This window comes from Diospyros lotus, chromosome 10 (genome assembly GCF_014633365.1).
Source record: "Diospyros lotus cultivar Yz01 chromosome 10, ASM1463336v1, whole genome shotgun sequence".
In the NCBI taxonomy this organism is placed as follows: domain Eukaryota; kingdom Viridiplantae; phylum Streptophyta; class Magnoliopsida; order Ericales; family Ebenaceae; genus Diospyros; species Diospyros lotus.
The window spans coordinates 29,893,931-29,911,835 of record NC_068347.1 but is presented as its reverse complement, the minus strand read 5'-3'; positions in this window follow the sequence as shown (position 1 = coordinate 29,911,835).

Genomic DNA, 17,905 nt, shown 5'->3' with positions numbered 1-17,905 from the left:
TTAAAGTAATAAAAAGAGGAACTAGTCATAATAAAATATTTATTTAATAACCATCATATTACGAATTAATAAGATAATGGTCTTCATTCTATCTTAATGTCGCATCTAAATCTAAAAAATCGATGCACACATTCTGCTAACAATTAGTTAGATCATTATTAATAATGAAAACACAATGCATGTCTGTTACAAAATAATTAATTATATTATCACTCTGTTTTTAATAAATAAAATTATTAATAATGAATGTTAATCACGTAAAGTATTTTCAACAATAGTAACCTCTCCTTAACACAATTTTTAAATGGTAAGCATAAATAATGTAATTTTTAAAATATAAAAAATACTCACTCTATTTATATCAAATTTTAAGAGAATATAATGTAATTTATTTTGAAATAAAATTATATTAATAACTACCCAAAGTGGGGCCTGGCAGCCTGGCACATTAATGTCTAACAGAGTGGCTGGAAACGACTTTAAGAATGGTGAATTGTGTTCACATTGTATTAGGGTTCAGAAATAGGAGTAAAATCGAATCAAATTAACTGATTAATTTAAAAATTGAACTAATTAATCATTAAAAAAATTAAATTCAAATTATATAAATTGAATCGAACCGATAAAATTAAAAAAATTAAAGTAATCCATAAAAATATACAAAATTAAAGAAAATGATATCGTTTTATAAATATCAAAATAATTTCATTTTAAACTTCGATTAATTTGAATCTTTCAACCAAAAAATCAATTTGAAGGTTAAAAATTAAATTTTAAAAAAATTAACTAAACCGAACTGATGTAAGAAAAAAATCAAATTGAATCAACAAGTTTGGTTGGTTCGGTTTAATTAGTTATGATAAACTAAATTTTTACTCTCTCATAGATTGTATGTCATTTCATTTAGTTATACATAATTTTTTTTATTATTTATAAATATTTTTAAAGGTTTTTATAATTTATCTTTTTATTGAAATATTCTCTTTATTAATTAAAAAATATCTTTACAAGAAGTATCTAACAAACAAATTAAATCACAGAACTTCCAAATACATATTGAAACCACGTAAATTCAAAAATATTTGTAATTAGATGTTTGAATAAGCAAAATCATAAAGAACGTCCAATAATATTTTTAATTATAAATTTTTTTCTTATAAATAACTTATATTATAAGGTGTCAGGTCTAATTTACTCAAAAACTTTAAGCCATAACATGTGCTGGCATTTGGGAACAATCTAATATTGTTCATGGGACCGTGCTACATGTATTGAGAATATGTATAAATTTGATGACCGAATCAGACTCCATTGCTCGAGTTTAATTCATGAATTAAGCTTAATCGGGCTTGATTCATAAAGTTTAATCGAGCTTCATCCAGGATGAAGCTTGGGGTTTCATCTAGAGACTACATCGACGAGATGGTACAGAGCAACGATCGACACGAGACGGCGACAGGATGCAATAGTGATTACGTTAAGTGCTGCAACGGGGCTATGACAGGATGCATTGATGGTCAGCGAGGCGCGTCGCGAGGCAAGGTGAAGGCGACGAGGCGCGTCGCGAGGTAATGTGAAGGCGGCGAGGCGACGAGAGATAGCGATGAGGCAAGGTGAGGCGGAGCTTGCTGAAGGTGGCCCTAGCCGAGAAGAGAAAATACAACCAAGGGTAGAAATGGTAAATATATAAATTGGGTGAGGGTATTTTTATAATTTGACATTTTCGATCATTCTCTTAATAATTCACTTATTTATATAAATAGCATTTTTCTTATTCATGGTTGGATAATAAAATCCAAACACAACACTTGTGACACGTGGCCTTGCAACTTTTTAAAAGGTAGACTACAAGTGCACATTTCGTCGTCCATCTTTGATTTCAACAATGGCCTAAATAATACTCACATAGATGCATGATCATTTATCTCTTTTATCAAAATTAAAAGCATGAGTGAGTGACGGAGGATCATGAAAGAATAATAATCTTAAGATACATATTGCATTAGTTATAATAATAACTAAAATAATAATAACAAAGCCTGAAAAAATTAGCATACAAAAATTTTGATAATTCAACACAGACAAAAATAACATTATTCCACTAAATTATAGACACTATAATAACTGAATTATTGAAGTTTAGTGCTCAATATTATGCAGCTCAGAAGGGTTTGAAGAATAGGAGAAGAGACAAGAAGACAGAGGAGAGGAAGAAGAAGAGAAGATGAGGGGAGAAGCCAAAAGGCTAAAGATTCTCTCTCCCCATCAATTTCAATAATATTAACCTAAAGTTCTTAAATGGCATAGAGTGGCCAAACTATTGTCAAATCAAACCTTTCCTAGGACCTAGAGCTGTCACCACAAAAGAAATATAACCAATTTATTTATTTATTTATTTTTCATTTCTCTTAGTTTCAATAATAATAATATATGTTTCTAATACAGAGTCGACTCGGCAATCAAATCATTTAGGCGGTAGCGTAAAGCTTTGTATTGTAATTTATATATATATATTTTATTTTTTTTAATAATAAATATTTTATTAAAAAAATTTGAACCAAAATAAAATTTAATTTTCAATCTAAATTTCACAAAGATACATAGATACCTAGCCCAACAATTAGTTTGTCCCATAATCAATTTATAACGTTTTATTTTTTCTATTTTCTCTTTCCAATTTTTATGTTTTCTCTTTTTATTGCTCTTAATTTTATCTTCCTAATTTTTACCATTTCTTCCTGAATATCCCATAAATTTTATGACTGTTAATTTATTTTTTTAATGAAATAATAAATTTTTCATAGAAAGGTATATTATTTACTTTTTTACAAAAAAAATTAATATTCTTGAGAAGGACTCAGCAAACATTTTCATCTAAAACCCTCAAGTTGGTTGAGCCGACTTTGTTCTAACAATTGCCTAAATAATCTCGAAGAACAATTGATGGAAAACCTACCATTCTCCAACTCTATCATGCGATGCTCTGATTTTGTTGAAAGTTTTGAGAAAACTCTTCTGTATGAGTATCTATGTGTTGTGCAATAGAAGCTTATTTAACCTCGAGTTGTTCTTGTTGGAAAATTTGTTAGTCACATGTTCAAATTGATAAATGGGTAAATAAAAAATTACTTGAGATATGTGTAATATAATATATAATTTATATTATTATAAAAATAAAAAAATATACAAAAAATGCATTATGCATTGAATTATAAAGATGCACTATATATGCATTGTGCTAGGTGACTGATTGAAATTAATAATACAGAATACTATGTAAATTATTATTTCAATTATTAATATATTTGAAAGATTTTACTTCATTATATATTATAAAAATATTATATATATATATATAATTAAGGGAGACAACAAAGTCTCCCACGGCTTCTCCTTCAGTGGCTGTCTTCTCTTTTTTTTTTCTTCTTCTTTTTTTTCCTTCTTCATCCTCTATAAATAGAGAGTTTGCTCCATTGGAAAAAAATGAGAGAATTGAGAGTAGAATTATTTTCTAAAAAATTCTCATAATTTTAATAATGTTTAACTAGTATTTCAATTTGCTGTTAAAGTTTATGCTAACTTCTTAATTTGTAAATTATTGTACCCTGCGAAACAGATGTCAATTAACCTTTAGCACTTTCAGTGAGGCGGAGAATTTGTTTTAATGGAATTATGTATTACACAGGCCTTAGTTTTATCATCATTTTCTATACTGTTGTGCTTTTAATTTTTCGTTGCACAATATTATATTATTTTAATATTTCTGTACTACTTGTTGCGGAAAAACACTATAAAACAAAAGGGTTAGTGCAAATCAAAATCAAACCAAATTTAATTGAAATTAAAGAACAGGAAGAACAGTAAGTAAAACTCCCTGTTAAATTGTTCAAGGCTCAAATCTGGTATATTCGTTCACCACTTTGGTAACACCAATGAATAGAGACCACAAAGTCACAAAGAAGCCCTCAAATCAAAAGCCTAGAAAAACCCTCAACACCTCTCGGCATAATAGAAACGAAGCACTCTCTCCCCCAAACGATCAAAGCCACACAAAGTAGGTCACCACAAAGGTAGATCGGTCACAAAGACGGTGGGTAAAAAACACAAAGCCAAGAGAGAAAGCTTACCCATAAAAGAGACCTAAGTCTCGAATATGTAGAGTTGAGATCGGCATCGAAGGATTGTTTTTCACACTCAAGGAAAGGCGGACGCAAGAATGGAAGGATAGATCAACCCACAAAAGGCAAGAAGATCCAATCACAATCGACCGAACATAGAAGGTGAGAGAGAAGCAATCATCCAAGGAAGGGAACACCAGAGAAACTAGGGTTTTGACCATGAGAAGGAAACACCAAGAGAGGGCCACGCAATGGCCTTATATATGAGGGCTTTAAAGCTAAGTAAGGTGGGCTTGAGCTTCAACAAAATGGACTTCTTCATATCTTGAGCAAAGTAAGCTAAATCCCATTTTTCTTTCAAAGATATGATTAAGGGCTTGTGGCCCATGTTCTAAAATGGGTTGCCAAATAATTGGTGATGGATTTAGAGTTCATTAATTTCGGGCCGAAACCTATGAAGATAAAATCCATCAGAAAAATCGTCATCGTCTTTGGCCTCATTAGGAAACACAAACCCAACGCTACTAGTTTAAATACAATATTATAATAATTATAGTTTTAAACAATAATTATATTATTATAAATATAATTATTATTTAACTAATAATATAATTATTTTATTATGATTGACTAACAATTCTTGTTCATCCATAAACTTCAGTCCAAGCTTGATTAAGGCAGCAGTAAATTAAACAGGAGGCAAGGCAAGCTGTTCCCATTTTGGATTTAGAAGTGCCATTTATCTGAACCCATTCCACGACCAGACTGCATTTTTGTATGGTGTTTTAAAGGAGATTGTTAAGAGTTTTATGTAATAATCAAAATATGCTCATTTTAAGATGAGAGAAATAAATATATTTAAAAAAATTAAGATAAGAAGTTATTTGACTTCTTTTTTAAGTGTCACCAAATAAATTTAACAAATATATTAGAAATGACAAATATTCGAAATGTTTCTCATATCTAACATCTTACACTCCATATCTTAATTAACAAACACTACTGTCGATGTTCAATTTCAGCCGACCCTAATTCGTTTTGGGCCGCGGTGAGTAAGTCCAAAGTGCCAAGAAGAAGAATATAAAAGTTTTAGACGTGAGTCAACACCAGGATTTTTTACGTGGTTCGGCTAAAACGATGCCTACTCCACGATCGCACTCTGATTATTTTCTCAGAATGGCGGTGTCTAATTATTCTCTCTGTCCCTGTCCCTCATGATATCTCTGATTCTTATTTATACCGAGGGGTCTTTACAATTTAGATAACATATAGAAATACCATGGTTACATAATGGGGGACAAACAGCCCTTATCGTCTACGCAAAATCGGAAGTGGGATCCTCATTACGAGAGGCATGGACTGTTGCAGATAAAGTGAATAGTCCATACCTCTGACTTCTCGGCAACTTTACCACTTATGCGACCTGGCGGTTTTAGGCCAGCGACCTGGGCGGTCCAGCGAACTGAGGGTTTTGCTGCGAGCTCGTCAGTAGATCGTTGAGAGCTCGCTAGGGGCTTTACCGGGAGCTCGCTGAATGCTTGCTTCATGAGTTTCAGATTTCATTGGTTTATGGGTTTTCTTTGACGAGGTCGTCTGGACTTTCTAGGCTCTAGATAATTGGGTCGGCCCATTGGACTGAGCCTGACTTATAAGGAGTGATGCGAGAATAACGTATAACAATTACTAAAGCATAAAGGAGTGCATGTCAAAACTACAACTATTTAACCATTACATTTTATAATTTAAAACTTCAGAAGTGAACGAGAAGATATAAAAATTAATAGAAAGCAAAAAAATGAGCGAGGATTAAGTGTATGTTTCTAAATATTAAGGGTGTGTTTGATTACATATATATTTTTATGAAAAATGATCAATTTTCACATAAATTCTAGTTTTTGAGATGTTTGATTGACTAAAATTTTCAAGTAATTTATTTTTTCACTTTGAATAACGTGATGCCCATTTCTCACTTTTACTGGAAAGGATTTTTCCATAGGAGGAGGGTTGGAATAGATTTTCCAGGGAAATGGAAAATCAATCAAACTCTTTCCTTATGCAAATCATTTGATGCAAATCCTTGTGACCGACAGTCGCAAGAAGAAGTAGTGTGGTCGACGGTCGAATAAAGGGAAGCTCAGCTAGCAGCCTGGGCGAGAGAAAGGGCAATCAAACATACTTTAATTAATATCTAACATGTCTACTTAAATTTTGAATAGGATAAAAGTGTTTGCAGAATAAAAAGAGTATGTCAATGTGGTAGCGGTTTCTCCCATCGGGTCATACGCCATGTTTGTTGGTCATTGAAATGGTTTGCATTTATTATTGGCAGAACATGAGATATGAAAAACATTGGTAATAAATAGGCCAAAAGGCATATTCATTCTCTTAAATTTTATGTTTTTTTCTTGTGAAATTTTAATTTTTTTTGTGATTTTAAATGTACCACTGAACTTAGGCTAAAAACATATTTATACATCTGAACTTTTACATTTTTTTCTTAAGAAACTCTAAACTTTTCATGTAATATCTCGAAATTTGAAAATAAATAATAATTATTTAAATCGGTGTTTGAGGACATTATTGAATATTTGGGTATTTGAAGATTTAAGAAAAATGTTTATTTATGTAATTTTGACGAAATAGGAAATTTAGGTATTTAATTAAATTACTTGGGAGTTGTTATATGTATTTCCCGCATCACCCCGCATGGGCCAGACTCGGTCCGATAGACCGGCCCAATCACCCAAGGCCAAGAAGGCCCGGACGACCTCGTCAAGGAAGGTCCAGCCCCCACCAAAGATCCGGAACTCGTAAAGCGAGCATATGGCGAGTTCCCGGTAATCCCCCAACGAGCTCGGAGCAATCGACTAACAAGCTCCTGAAATATCCTCCAGATAGTTGGACCATCCAGGTCGCTCGCCCAAAACCTCCAGCTCGCATGAGTGGCAAAGCTGCTGAGAAGTCAGAGGTAGGGTCCGATCACTTTATCTGTAACAGCCCATGCCCCTCGTAATGAGGATCCCACTCCCGGTTTTGCGAAGGGGGTAAGAACTTTCTGTCCCCCATTATACAAACACTGTATTTTTATATATTATCTAGATTGTAAAAGCCCCTCAAGATAAATGGAAATCAAAGAGACCATGAGGGGCAAGAGAGACAAAAGAGAATAATCAGATACCGCTACTCTGGGAGAATAATCAGAGGGCGGCCGTGGATTAGGCATCGTTCTGGCCGAACCACGTAAAAGATTCTGGTGTACACGCTTGGAACTTTGGGGGGAGGGGTTTTCTTTCTTCCTTCTCGGTATTTTTGGATTGACTCACCGCGGCCCAAAACGAATCACGGTCGGCCGAAATCAAACGTCGACAGGAGTATTTATGGAAATAAGGAAACAATGATTTAATTTGTATTTTTGGTGATCATTGAGTGTTTATTATTTAAAGAAAATAAGGAATTAAAGATAATTAATTAAATTATTTAGGAATGGTTAATTATTATTAATTATTGTAATTAATGTGATTATTAAGTATTTGAGGATTTAAGGAAAATAATTATTATTGGGGAGTATTTAAAAAAATAATAAAATAAATTGAATGAGGAGATTTTTGAAAATTATGGGGGTGAAAGTGAAATAAAAGGTAACTGTGAAGTGGGGGCGCAAGCGTCAATTTTTGAAAGTTTTAGGTGCTGGAGTACTTCTCGAAAATGGGTCGCGGGTCATCTTAAATATAACCGCGTGCACATATAAGTTGATGGTGAGTGTGGGCGGTGTGCGGCAGGTCGCGGGATCGATTCCGAGTGGGCGCGCGCGAGGCTAGGTTTTGTTGATTTAATTTGGCCAAGGGAGGGACCGAAACAACGTCGTTTCGTCCCTGAGGCGGTGGCCTCCCAGCTCAGCCCAGAGGCTGCCACGTGGCCGCGTTCTGGCCACCCATTTTTGCCCATTTTTAAGCCCATTTCGGGCGTTTCTGGAGCTGCAAATCAGAAGAAAAAAAATTAAAGAAGAAGAGCAGCGCGACGTGATGAAGAAATGGGAGATTTAAGGGAAAAATTCAAGATTTAATAAGGTATAATCAAGGTTTAATTAGCCAGGTACGTAAAGAATTATGTATTAAACATTCTATACGGTTAGAATTTTATTTTGAGTCCAATTTTATTAATTTTGGGAGTTATTCTATTTTATAGCGTGTATTAATTTAGTGGTGTTCAAGTATGGAAACGCTATAAATAGCTAAATTCAGGCAAGTTCTCCTCTACCCTTGTGATCTCTTTCCATTGGGTGAACCCCTCGTCTTCCCTCAATTCATTTCGGTTTCGCGTATTAATTATATAAATTAATGATTTTATTGGCGTGATTTAATTTAAAATAAATATGAGATTTATTGGGATTTTATTTGCAGTGCGCTTAGGTGAGATTATAAACGGTTAAATTATTTATATTACACGATTAGATTTAATTAATGTAAGCCATAATTGTTAGAACGGGTAGGTGCTATGACACACACCAAGAGGGAAGGTGAATTGGTTATTTTAAAAATTTAATTAATAGAACTTAAAATAAAAACTTTTTGATACAGATTGAGGTTTTAGAGTTTTAAAACGTAAACCATAAAAATGACAAATGAACAAAGATAAATATGAGAATCGAGTGAGGAATAAAGAAATGCTTGAAAAGATAAATATATCAAAGAATACAAGCATAAGAAAACACAAGGATTTATAGTGGTTTGGCTTAACCAAACTTAATCCACTACCTTAACTCCTCACTAAGGATTTTTCAAACCATCCACTAAAACCCCCTACTTAAACCAAGTAGGTCCTCTAGTCCAAGACTAGGAATTACAACCTCTTGCTTATACAAGCAAGCCCTCTAGCACTTAGCTAGAAATTACAGCCACTTGCTTTAACGAGCAAGTTTTCTAATACAAAGATAGGAAAATAAGAGTGATACAAATGTAAACAAGATGCTAAGAGTTGACACTCTTAATTACAAGTTCTCTCACAATAAAAACAAGGCTTGAATGAATTAATACAAGTTAAAATCAAAGCCTTGAAGAGAGAAAAAATTGAAGCACAATCACTGTAAATACAAACGAGAGTAACAGTAAGCTCAAATTAATTCATTCCCGTCCATTAGCCTTCTCTTGATCTCCTTGATATGTATATATAAGCTTCCCACAAGATTGAAGAGAAATGAAGCTGTTTGTGACCGTTGGAGAATGAGAAACTAGCTGTTGGAGATTGAAAAATTAGCCGTTGTAATTTTCTGTGAAACACATAGTCGACAGATCAAATAGGTTAGTCGACTATTTTATCAAATAAAACTAGCCATAGTCGACAGACAGAAAAGCATAGTCGACTATCTTATAACACAAAAATCTCATAGTCGACAGATCCTTTTACATAGTCGACAGATAAAAAATTACAAAGAAAATTTTGAAATTCATGAACAAACATAGTCGACAGATGAAATAGCATAGTCGACTATCCTTTCACAATAGTCGACAGACGTAAAAATAGTCGACAGATGCAAGATATAGTCGACAGACTGAACAAGCATAGTCGACTATCCTTATGCATAGTCGACAGCACTAAACAACATAGTCGACTATCTTCTTGGAAAATCTGAAAACTTGATAGATAACATGAGAAACACACTTGATTAATACAAAACATCACCACATATTTACATTTCTTTAGTTTAATTTATCCTCATTTTGTTTAATTTATATTTTACCTTCCATTTACTTTAATACATAAATGTAAATAAGAAAGTACCCCTCATTTGGATTCAATAAAAATATCAAAAAAATCAAAATCCATAAGAATAAAAAAGTAGAATTTGGATTTTAGTAGGAACTTAGGATTTTGCGATTTTACCACCTCCAAGATATACACTTTTCTTTTCTTGAAAAATTCGTTAAAAATCATTTTATCACTAATGAATGTTAGTTATTGAATTATCGGGAGTTAATTTTCTAAAAAGAAAACATTTTCATATATGTCTCCTTATAAGGTGCTAGTTTTTCAGACTTAGAAAAATATTGAAACGATATCAAAATGAGTTTCAAGACATGATGCATGAACTAAAGGATTTTTCATACAATTAAGTTTCAAGCCAAAACCTTTCATGCATGTTTCAAAATATAAAAAACTTATATTGAAAACCTTTCATTTGAATTTCTAGTTGGTCTTTTGCCTTAGAACAATTTTAGCTCTATGTTGACCAACGACTTCAAAGCTAATTCGAAAAACATTTTAGGAGATTTTATCATAATACATGTTTATTCACATCTCCATGTATAAGAATATAAATCATTTGGTTTTCATTTTAACAAAGTATTTGAAATTGATTTTTGTTGAAAACCATAAACTTGACTCATGACTTGGGGATAAAACACGATATTGTTTTTCATCATCAAAACTAAACACAAGGGTAGAACATCAATCTCCCCCTTTTTGAGGATGACAAAACTTAAAATCAATTTCAGCAAATCTCTCCCCCTTTTTGTCATAAATCAAAAAGGTATATCTTTAAAAAAAAAAAAATCTCCCCCTTAGACCAATTTTTTTTTTTTAATAGAAAAGAGTTGCAGATAATACTACCAAGCAATGATACATATAACTTCCCCAACAGTAGTCTTAACTCTTTTTCAATGCTTCTTTAAAACTAGCGATAGCTCCCCCTTAAGATGGCATAATTAACATCATAAAATATTTTTGAGCACATGCCATATACATAAATTGCATACTCATGAATATACATAAAATTCATACCATATTGCATACTCATGACCATATTAGAGCCAATCTATACATTTTCAAGTAATCACTCATATTTAAACAATCAAAGCGCTAGATCAAATGTATAGCCATTTATCATAAAAGAGGCATATACATCAAATGATCAATATAAGAGTGAAATATATCATTTCAAACAAATAGAGAGACTTTTTTTGAAAAACTCCCCCTTAAACTCACACGGGAGGTTTTAGCCATAGAGACATTTTTCATATAAAGAAATAGTAATTGTCTCAATTCAAAAGATTTTTACAAACATATTAATGGCCATAAATTTAAGGAATGAACCACATGAATTTATTTTCCATATATTAAAAAAAAAGATGGTCATCCAAAAGTATGATTCTAAACAAGTTATGGAAGATTTCATTAAAGATAGTCTTTAAGAACATACATTTGTCTTTTGATAAATATAGCCATACTTGTAATCATATAGGATCATTACATATAGATAACTTCAAGAAGCAAGATGATCCTTTAGCAAATAAAGCATGATTTCATACTCAAGTATTCATTTGTCACACAAAGATAATCAAGCTATTTCATACAAGAAAAATAGCATTATAAATTATTCAAGACATGAATACTATATGCCATTGGCTGCACTCCCACCCTGCAATTAAAACACAAAACAAAACACAATAAAAATTTTATATTTTTTTCTTTGTTTAGGTGAGAGGTTTATACTCATCAGTGTACGAGTGCAGTTGTAGTCCAAATTTAAATTTATATTTTCTGAATGAGTCCAGGTCGTCCACTGAGAGATTTATTTATGGCAAAATAAAAAGAATGTCACACAAGCACACACGCATTTGGATAAATTGGCAAAAAGGTTTTTTATGGTTTTTTAAACAACAGATACTAGGAAATAAATTAAGGCAGTAATTGAAATAAATACTTTAAGTGAGAATATAAAATTGGATAGTACTTGAGTTAAGACAATTTCAGTGCCAACCCATTGATTCCCAAATTTTAGCATAAAAGATTTAGCAACATTAATTTAATTTCAGATATGAGGGTTTGTTATTAAATGCAATTAGAGATGATGATAGTTCTAGGTTAAGCAATCCCCATACATGATATGCGGGATTCTAATTTAAGCAACCACCATAAATTCAATTGCAATTAATACACAAAACAACTAAATTAATCATCCGGGTTTGGGTATGATAGCGTTTCCAGTTCTAGTAACTCTCATACATGACATGAAAGCTCTAAGTTAGGCTTACGCTCCAATCCAAACCTAGTGATTTCTCAATAATTAAGATACACTCATACTGAAATTTAAATTAATGTTACTTATTTAAAGCGCAGCTTTCTTTGGGAATCATTGGCGTTGGACACTGTCCTTGCCTTAACCCAAGATTAGATTTAGCTACTCATTTCCATTTAAAAGTTAATTGACATGAATTTAAACGACGTAATTTAAATAACAGAATTTAAATGACAAGAAATTTTAAAGGCATAAACTAACCGGCCATTTAGGCGGTGAATAATTAAATAACAAGAATTAAAATGACAAGAAATTTAAAAGCATAAACTAACCGTCCATTTAGGCGGTGAATAATTAAATGACAAGAATTAAAATTGCAGAAATTTAAAGGCACAAATTAACCGGCCATTTAGGCGGTAAATAATGAAGTAATAATAAATAGCATAAGAATTTAAAAGAAGAAAGGAAGGAAGTAAGATCACAAGAGAGAATACTAAAGAAAAGGGGAAAGAACAAGAACAATTCTCAAAGAGAGAATTATAAGGAAACAACTAAACTTTGATTCAAGAATAATAATCACACTTACAAATGCATTCAAGTGATCTATTTATAGGCCACAAGATGCAATACAAACCACACAATTTCAATTATTCAACTAGACATAATTATATCTAATGGGCACTCACACACTTAAAGTTAAATGGATTTTAGCTATAATACACACCTAATATTAAATGGATTTTAGCTAAAATACATACCTAATAAAGCATTCATAAAGTTAAATGGATTTTAGCTATAATATCCACCTAATAGTTAAGTGGATTTTAGCTAAAAAACACACCTAATATAATAAAGCTCTCACATAAAAAATAAAAATAGATTTCTATAAATTGATTTTTAATCTTCATTAGGATTAAAAATAATCCTTGGGCCTTCTCCAAATAATATCTTCCATGGGTTGCTCAAATTGGGCCTTAATTTTTCATGGGCTTAAATTCTTCATGGACTTTAATTTTTCATGTGCTTGATTTCTTCATGGACTTGAATTATTCATGGGCTTGATTTCTCCATGGGTTTGATTTCTTCATGGACTTGAATTCTTCATGGACTTTAAGTCTTCATGGGCTTGAATTCTTCATGCCTAAAAAAATAAAAATAATTTAATGTTATTAATAAATTATATATTATATATATGTATTACACATGGCACATATATATATATATTATATTATATTATATATATATTACATGCATGCATATAATGATGTATATGTATTATATATAATTTCATATATTATTATTATTATTATTAAATTTTACTTTAAAATTTCATTTCATTCATTTTTCAATTTAAACTTGCATATAACCATAAAATATATATTAATATCTAATTTAAACTATTCTTAAGATCAAAAGAAGGGTATAATTATAACAAAATTTTTATAAAATTAACCACTAATCATACCCCCCAACTTAAACATTGCTAGTCCCTTAGCAATCAGATTATACACCTGCCAAACTTTATTCACAATAACTGTATGAATGTAAAAATTTCAAATTCGAAATCGAAATGCATAAAATTAAATAAATAATTTAGCATTCTGAATCAGATTTTTGGTTAAAGGTCATACAATCTCAGGAATGGAAATTAGGATAACCAACACACAGACTTACTCCCTCGAAGTTTTGACTTCAAATCTTACTATGGATTTTCTCTCCAATAAAAAGGATTCCTCAAGTGTACACACAAGGGGGTGCACCGTTATAAGAGTAAATGCAGAACAAGTTCAAAACTCGGTGCCATCCCAAATACAAGGAACTTATTTTCATGAAAGAATAGGGAAATTGACATAGCTTCATGATTGGAATAATGCTCTAGACGAGTAACTTCTGAATTTAAACATGATTCCCTACTTCAAACTCGAATTCTGAGATCACATGATTTATAGCATAAAAAAGGACCAGACTAGGTTGTAATGGGGCTATAAGGTTAATACGGGTTGTCAAAGAAAAGGTAGAATGTGCAAAGGGTGTGTCGGGATTTTTTTTTTCTTTTTTTTAGCATTTATTTTGAAACAGTTATGCTGAATAACTAAGAGAATTTGCCCCCTTTTTTTCACTTTTTTTTTCTTCTCTTTTTTTTTTCTTTTTCTTTTTAAATATGAAAATAGATAAACAGACTAATTCCCAAAATCACACCAGGTTGGATAAAATTCATATGGTTATGGGTTAAACAAGGGTAACGAAAGAAGTTGTACTACAAATGGCTCAAATGGGCTAACAAGAGGTTGATTTAAAGAAAAAAAATAGGCTCAAAATGAAAGAAATTGATCCCCCTATCATGCTTCTCAGTCATCTAATTCATAGTTTGAAACCAGTCAAATTCATCCGCTATCATACTAGACATTCAAAGCGAATTGATATTTTGAAGCCATTGAAAAGATAAGATAAACAAGAGAGCATATTTAGAGTAAGTGTTATTTCACTCAGAATTAACGGTTATTAGGCTCAAACACTTGCTTGGGTAATAGTCTCCACTTCTGTTGAGGGATCATACAATGTACTAATCAGCTAATTACTATTACCTTTGACTTTATGACCGATAACCAATTTCTAAATTTTGAATCCCTGATGAATGTAAATTACTTATTCTCATGCATAAACGTTTTCAAATGAGAAATCAATGCATTCATGTTTCGTATTGCAAACTTAACCGGCTATCAGTGCATAACTTCAAAACTTTAGGAATAACGTTATTTAAAACACAATTTTTTTTTTAATAAGAGCAGATAAAGATAATCAATTCACACAAGACTACAAACTAGCAATAGCAAACTCACAGTTAAATATGAACCAAATAATTCATAACTAAACCTTACACCTCCCAACTTGAATTGCAGTAATAAATTAGGGTTGTTAAGAATACCTGTAACTCCACAAGTCCATTTTGCTGTGAACTGCTAAAACTTAAACAACAAATGAGCACACCATATATATATATTTATATTTTCACACCAAAATAAAAATTTCATGCAAGTCATAAGATAAGCAAAATGCGTCTTAAGAGTACAAAAAGTACTCCTTACTCAGCCATCTTATCAAAGACTTTGCTAACAACATTCCACAGTTTTGTTTTGTTTTGTTTTTTTTTTTTTTTTTTAAAGAACACAACCAAGAAAAATTCTGCAAGTTGTACAATAACTAGATGCGTCTCAAGAGTACAAAAAGTACTCCTTACTCAGCCATCTTAATAAAGAGCATTTCTCACAGTGATAAATCTAAATTAATCGGACCCCTTGGGCGCTTGTTACTAATTGCCTTAGACCAGTCTATCCGAGGCTCATGAGGATCGTACTGTGGAACATAAGCATGTAATTTCTCTAACAGCTTATCAATGGTGGATGCAGAAATGAGAATCTTTCTTGCTGAACGAGAAATGAACTGTTGGTCCACAGCCTGATCAAGAAAAGAGAGTAACCCATCGAAAAAATGGTTAACATTTAAAAGTCCAATGGGTTTGGTATGGAGATTACTCTTGGCCCAGGAGATTATACAAAAGATTTCTTCAAGTGTTCCAAAACCTCCTGGTAAAGCAATGAAGGCATCTGACTGATAAATCTTACAAGCCATGCGCTCAGACATAGAAGTCGTTTCTATAAGTTGACCGCGTGTAATCCCGGAAATATGTGGTTCAGCTAAAGGGATTGGCATTATACCTACCACAGATGAATTTCCAAGATGTACAGCTTGTGAAACATAACCATTCAATCCACGACTTCCCCCTCCATATACCAAATTAATTTTTTTTCTCTCCTAATTTTTTACCAAGTTCGTTCGCTGCAAGTGCGTAACAAATATCACTCCCAAGTTGAGAGCCACAAAGTACACATATGGTTTTAATTTGACGAACGAACTGCCCTTCCATGTTTGTTTCTTTTGTATGTCCTGAAAAGAAGTTTGGAGATCAAAAGTAGCTATACAACAATTCAACAAGAAATAAATACAAACAAAAATCATGCGTATGTATAAGTAGTTGTGATTGTGGCTCACATCTTCCTCTGGTTTTACGTCCAGAAACGGCTTAAACACTTTCTATGAAGTGGGGATAAGCTTCCCATCCAATTTTCTTATAGATTGGCAAACATGGTCGTTTTTAGTCAGATTCCCAAGACTATAGCGTTGGTGGTTATTTCTGAACTGGGTCCATAAAGCAAGAAGTTCTCTTTGCACTATTCCACACGGATGCGTCTCAAGAGTCAATCGGATATCATCCAGAGACTCCTTACTCAGTCCATCCTTTATGAAACTAATTTTATCTTCTCGATTTATGGACGTAAACCCCACAGATTTGCATCGTGTGTTACAGGTCCATCGAGCACATTTGTAACAACCATTCACTCTTTTCGCTCTTCTTTTCTTCGCAAAACTACTCTTCCCTAAGCCTGGAAAATGCTTAAAACTAGGTGAAGTTTCATCAGCTAATCGAACTTTTGCTTCGATCAGCCAACGAATATCTTCAGGGATATTATTAAGCATCAACAACCTAAGTCTTTCACACCTAGCAACATAAATTTTTTTCAAATCATTCTGCGGGAGAGATGGATAGTACTTGTGAATTTTTGAGAGATAAAGATCCATTTTTTTTTTTTTTTTAACTATACTAAGAAAAAAAAAGTAAAGAACTCTAAACTTTACAAAAGGGATGAGAGTACCTGATCGGAGAATAACACAAAAGAGAGAAGACTGAGCTCAAGAAGGGTGGCTTGCCTTATACAGATATGGAGTCTCTTATAGAGCAATGACCATCACTATTTTACACTCGGCTCGAGGCATGCCATAATTACAGGGTTATGCTTGACGTCTCTTTTTCAACGCTTGGTGCCTCATTTTTCAACATTTGGCAGTGTGCCTTATCCTTTATAGGGCAGTGTGATTGCACTGCCCAAGAAAAGATAGCTACTACCAGCGTCAATTCTGTCTCTCTCAATTCAAATTTTTTTTTTTATTATTATTTTATTATTTTTTTAATTTTTTTTATTCTTATTCTTATTATTATTATTATTATTTTTTTTATTTTTTTTTTAATAAATGTTTTGTTTTAGGGGCCCAATAAAATCATACATACCACACAAGACAATATTATCGAGTCTAACAAAATTATTTGCACAATAGATCAGTTTCAAACACCAATAAATTCAAGTACACCTTACCCCCCAACTTAAATTGCGCATTGTCCTCAATCGACAATAAAAGGATAGAAGATAGGCATACCTGGTGGTCTTCAATGCATGAACTCTTATGTAAAAAAAATTTTATTTAGACTGCACACAGAGAAACACTATTTGAATCAAAGTTAATTAAGTAATGCAGAAAATGAACAACTTATATATATAATTCTTTATTATTTTATTTTATTTTTTTCTTTATTTTATTTTATTTTATTTTTTTTTTCAGATCTATAAACATCCATTTAACCTAAATGGAAAGGTGGTCTTTTAACGTCAGATTCCCAGACGATAGAAAACTTTCCCTACTCATCAGATGATGATGGATCATCTAAATCCACAACTCCTTCATTCTCCTCAACACTACCCTGGTATGGTTTCAACCTATGACCATTGACTGTTAGAAGCTGTCCTGACTCCGGATTTTCTATCTCAAATGCCCCATATCCTGAGATGGACTTGATTACAAAGGGGCCGACCCATCGAGACTTCAATTTTCCTGGGAATAGATGCAATCGAGAATCATACAAGAGTACCCGTTGCCCTAC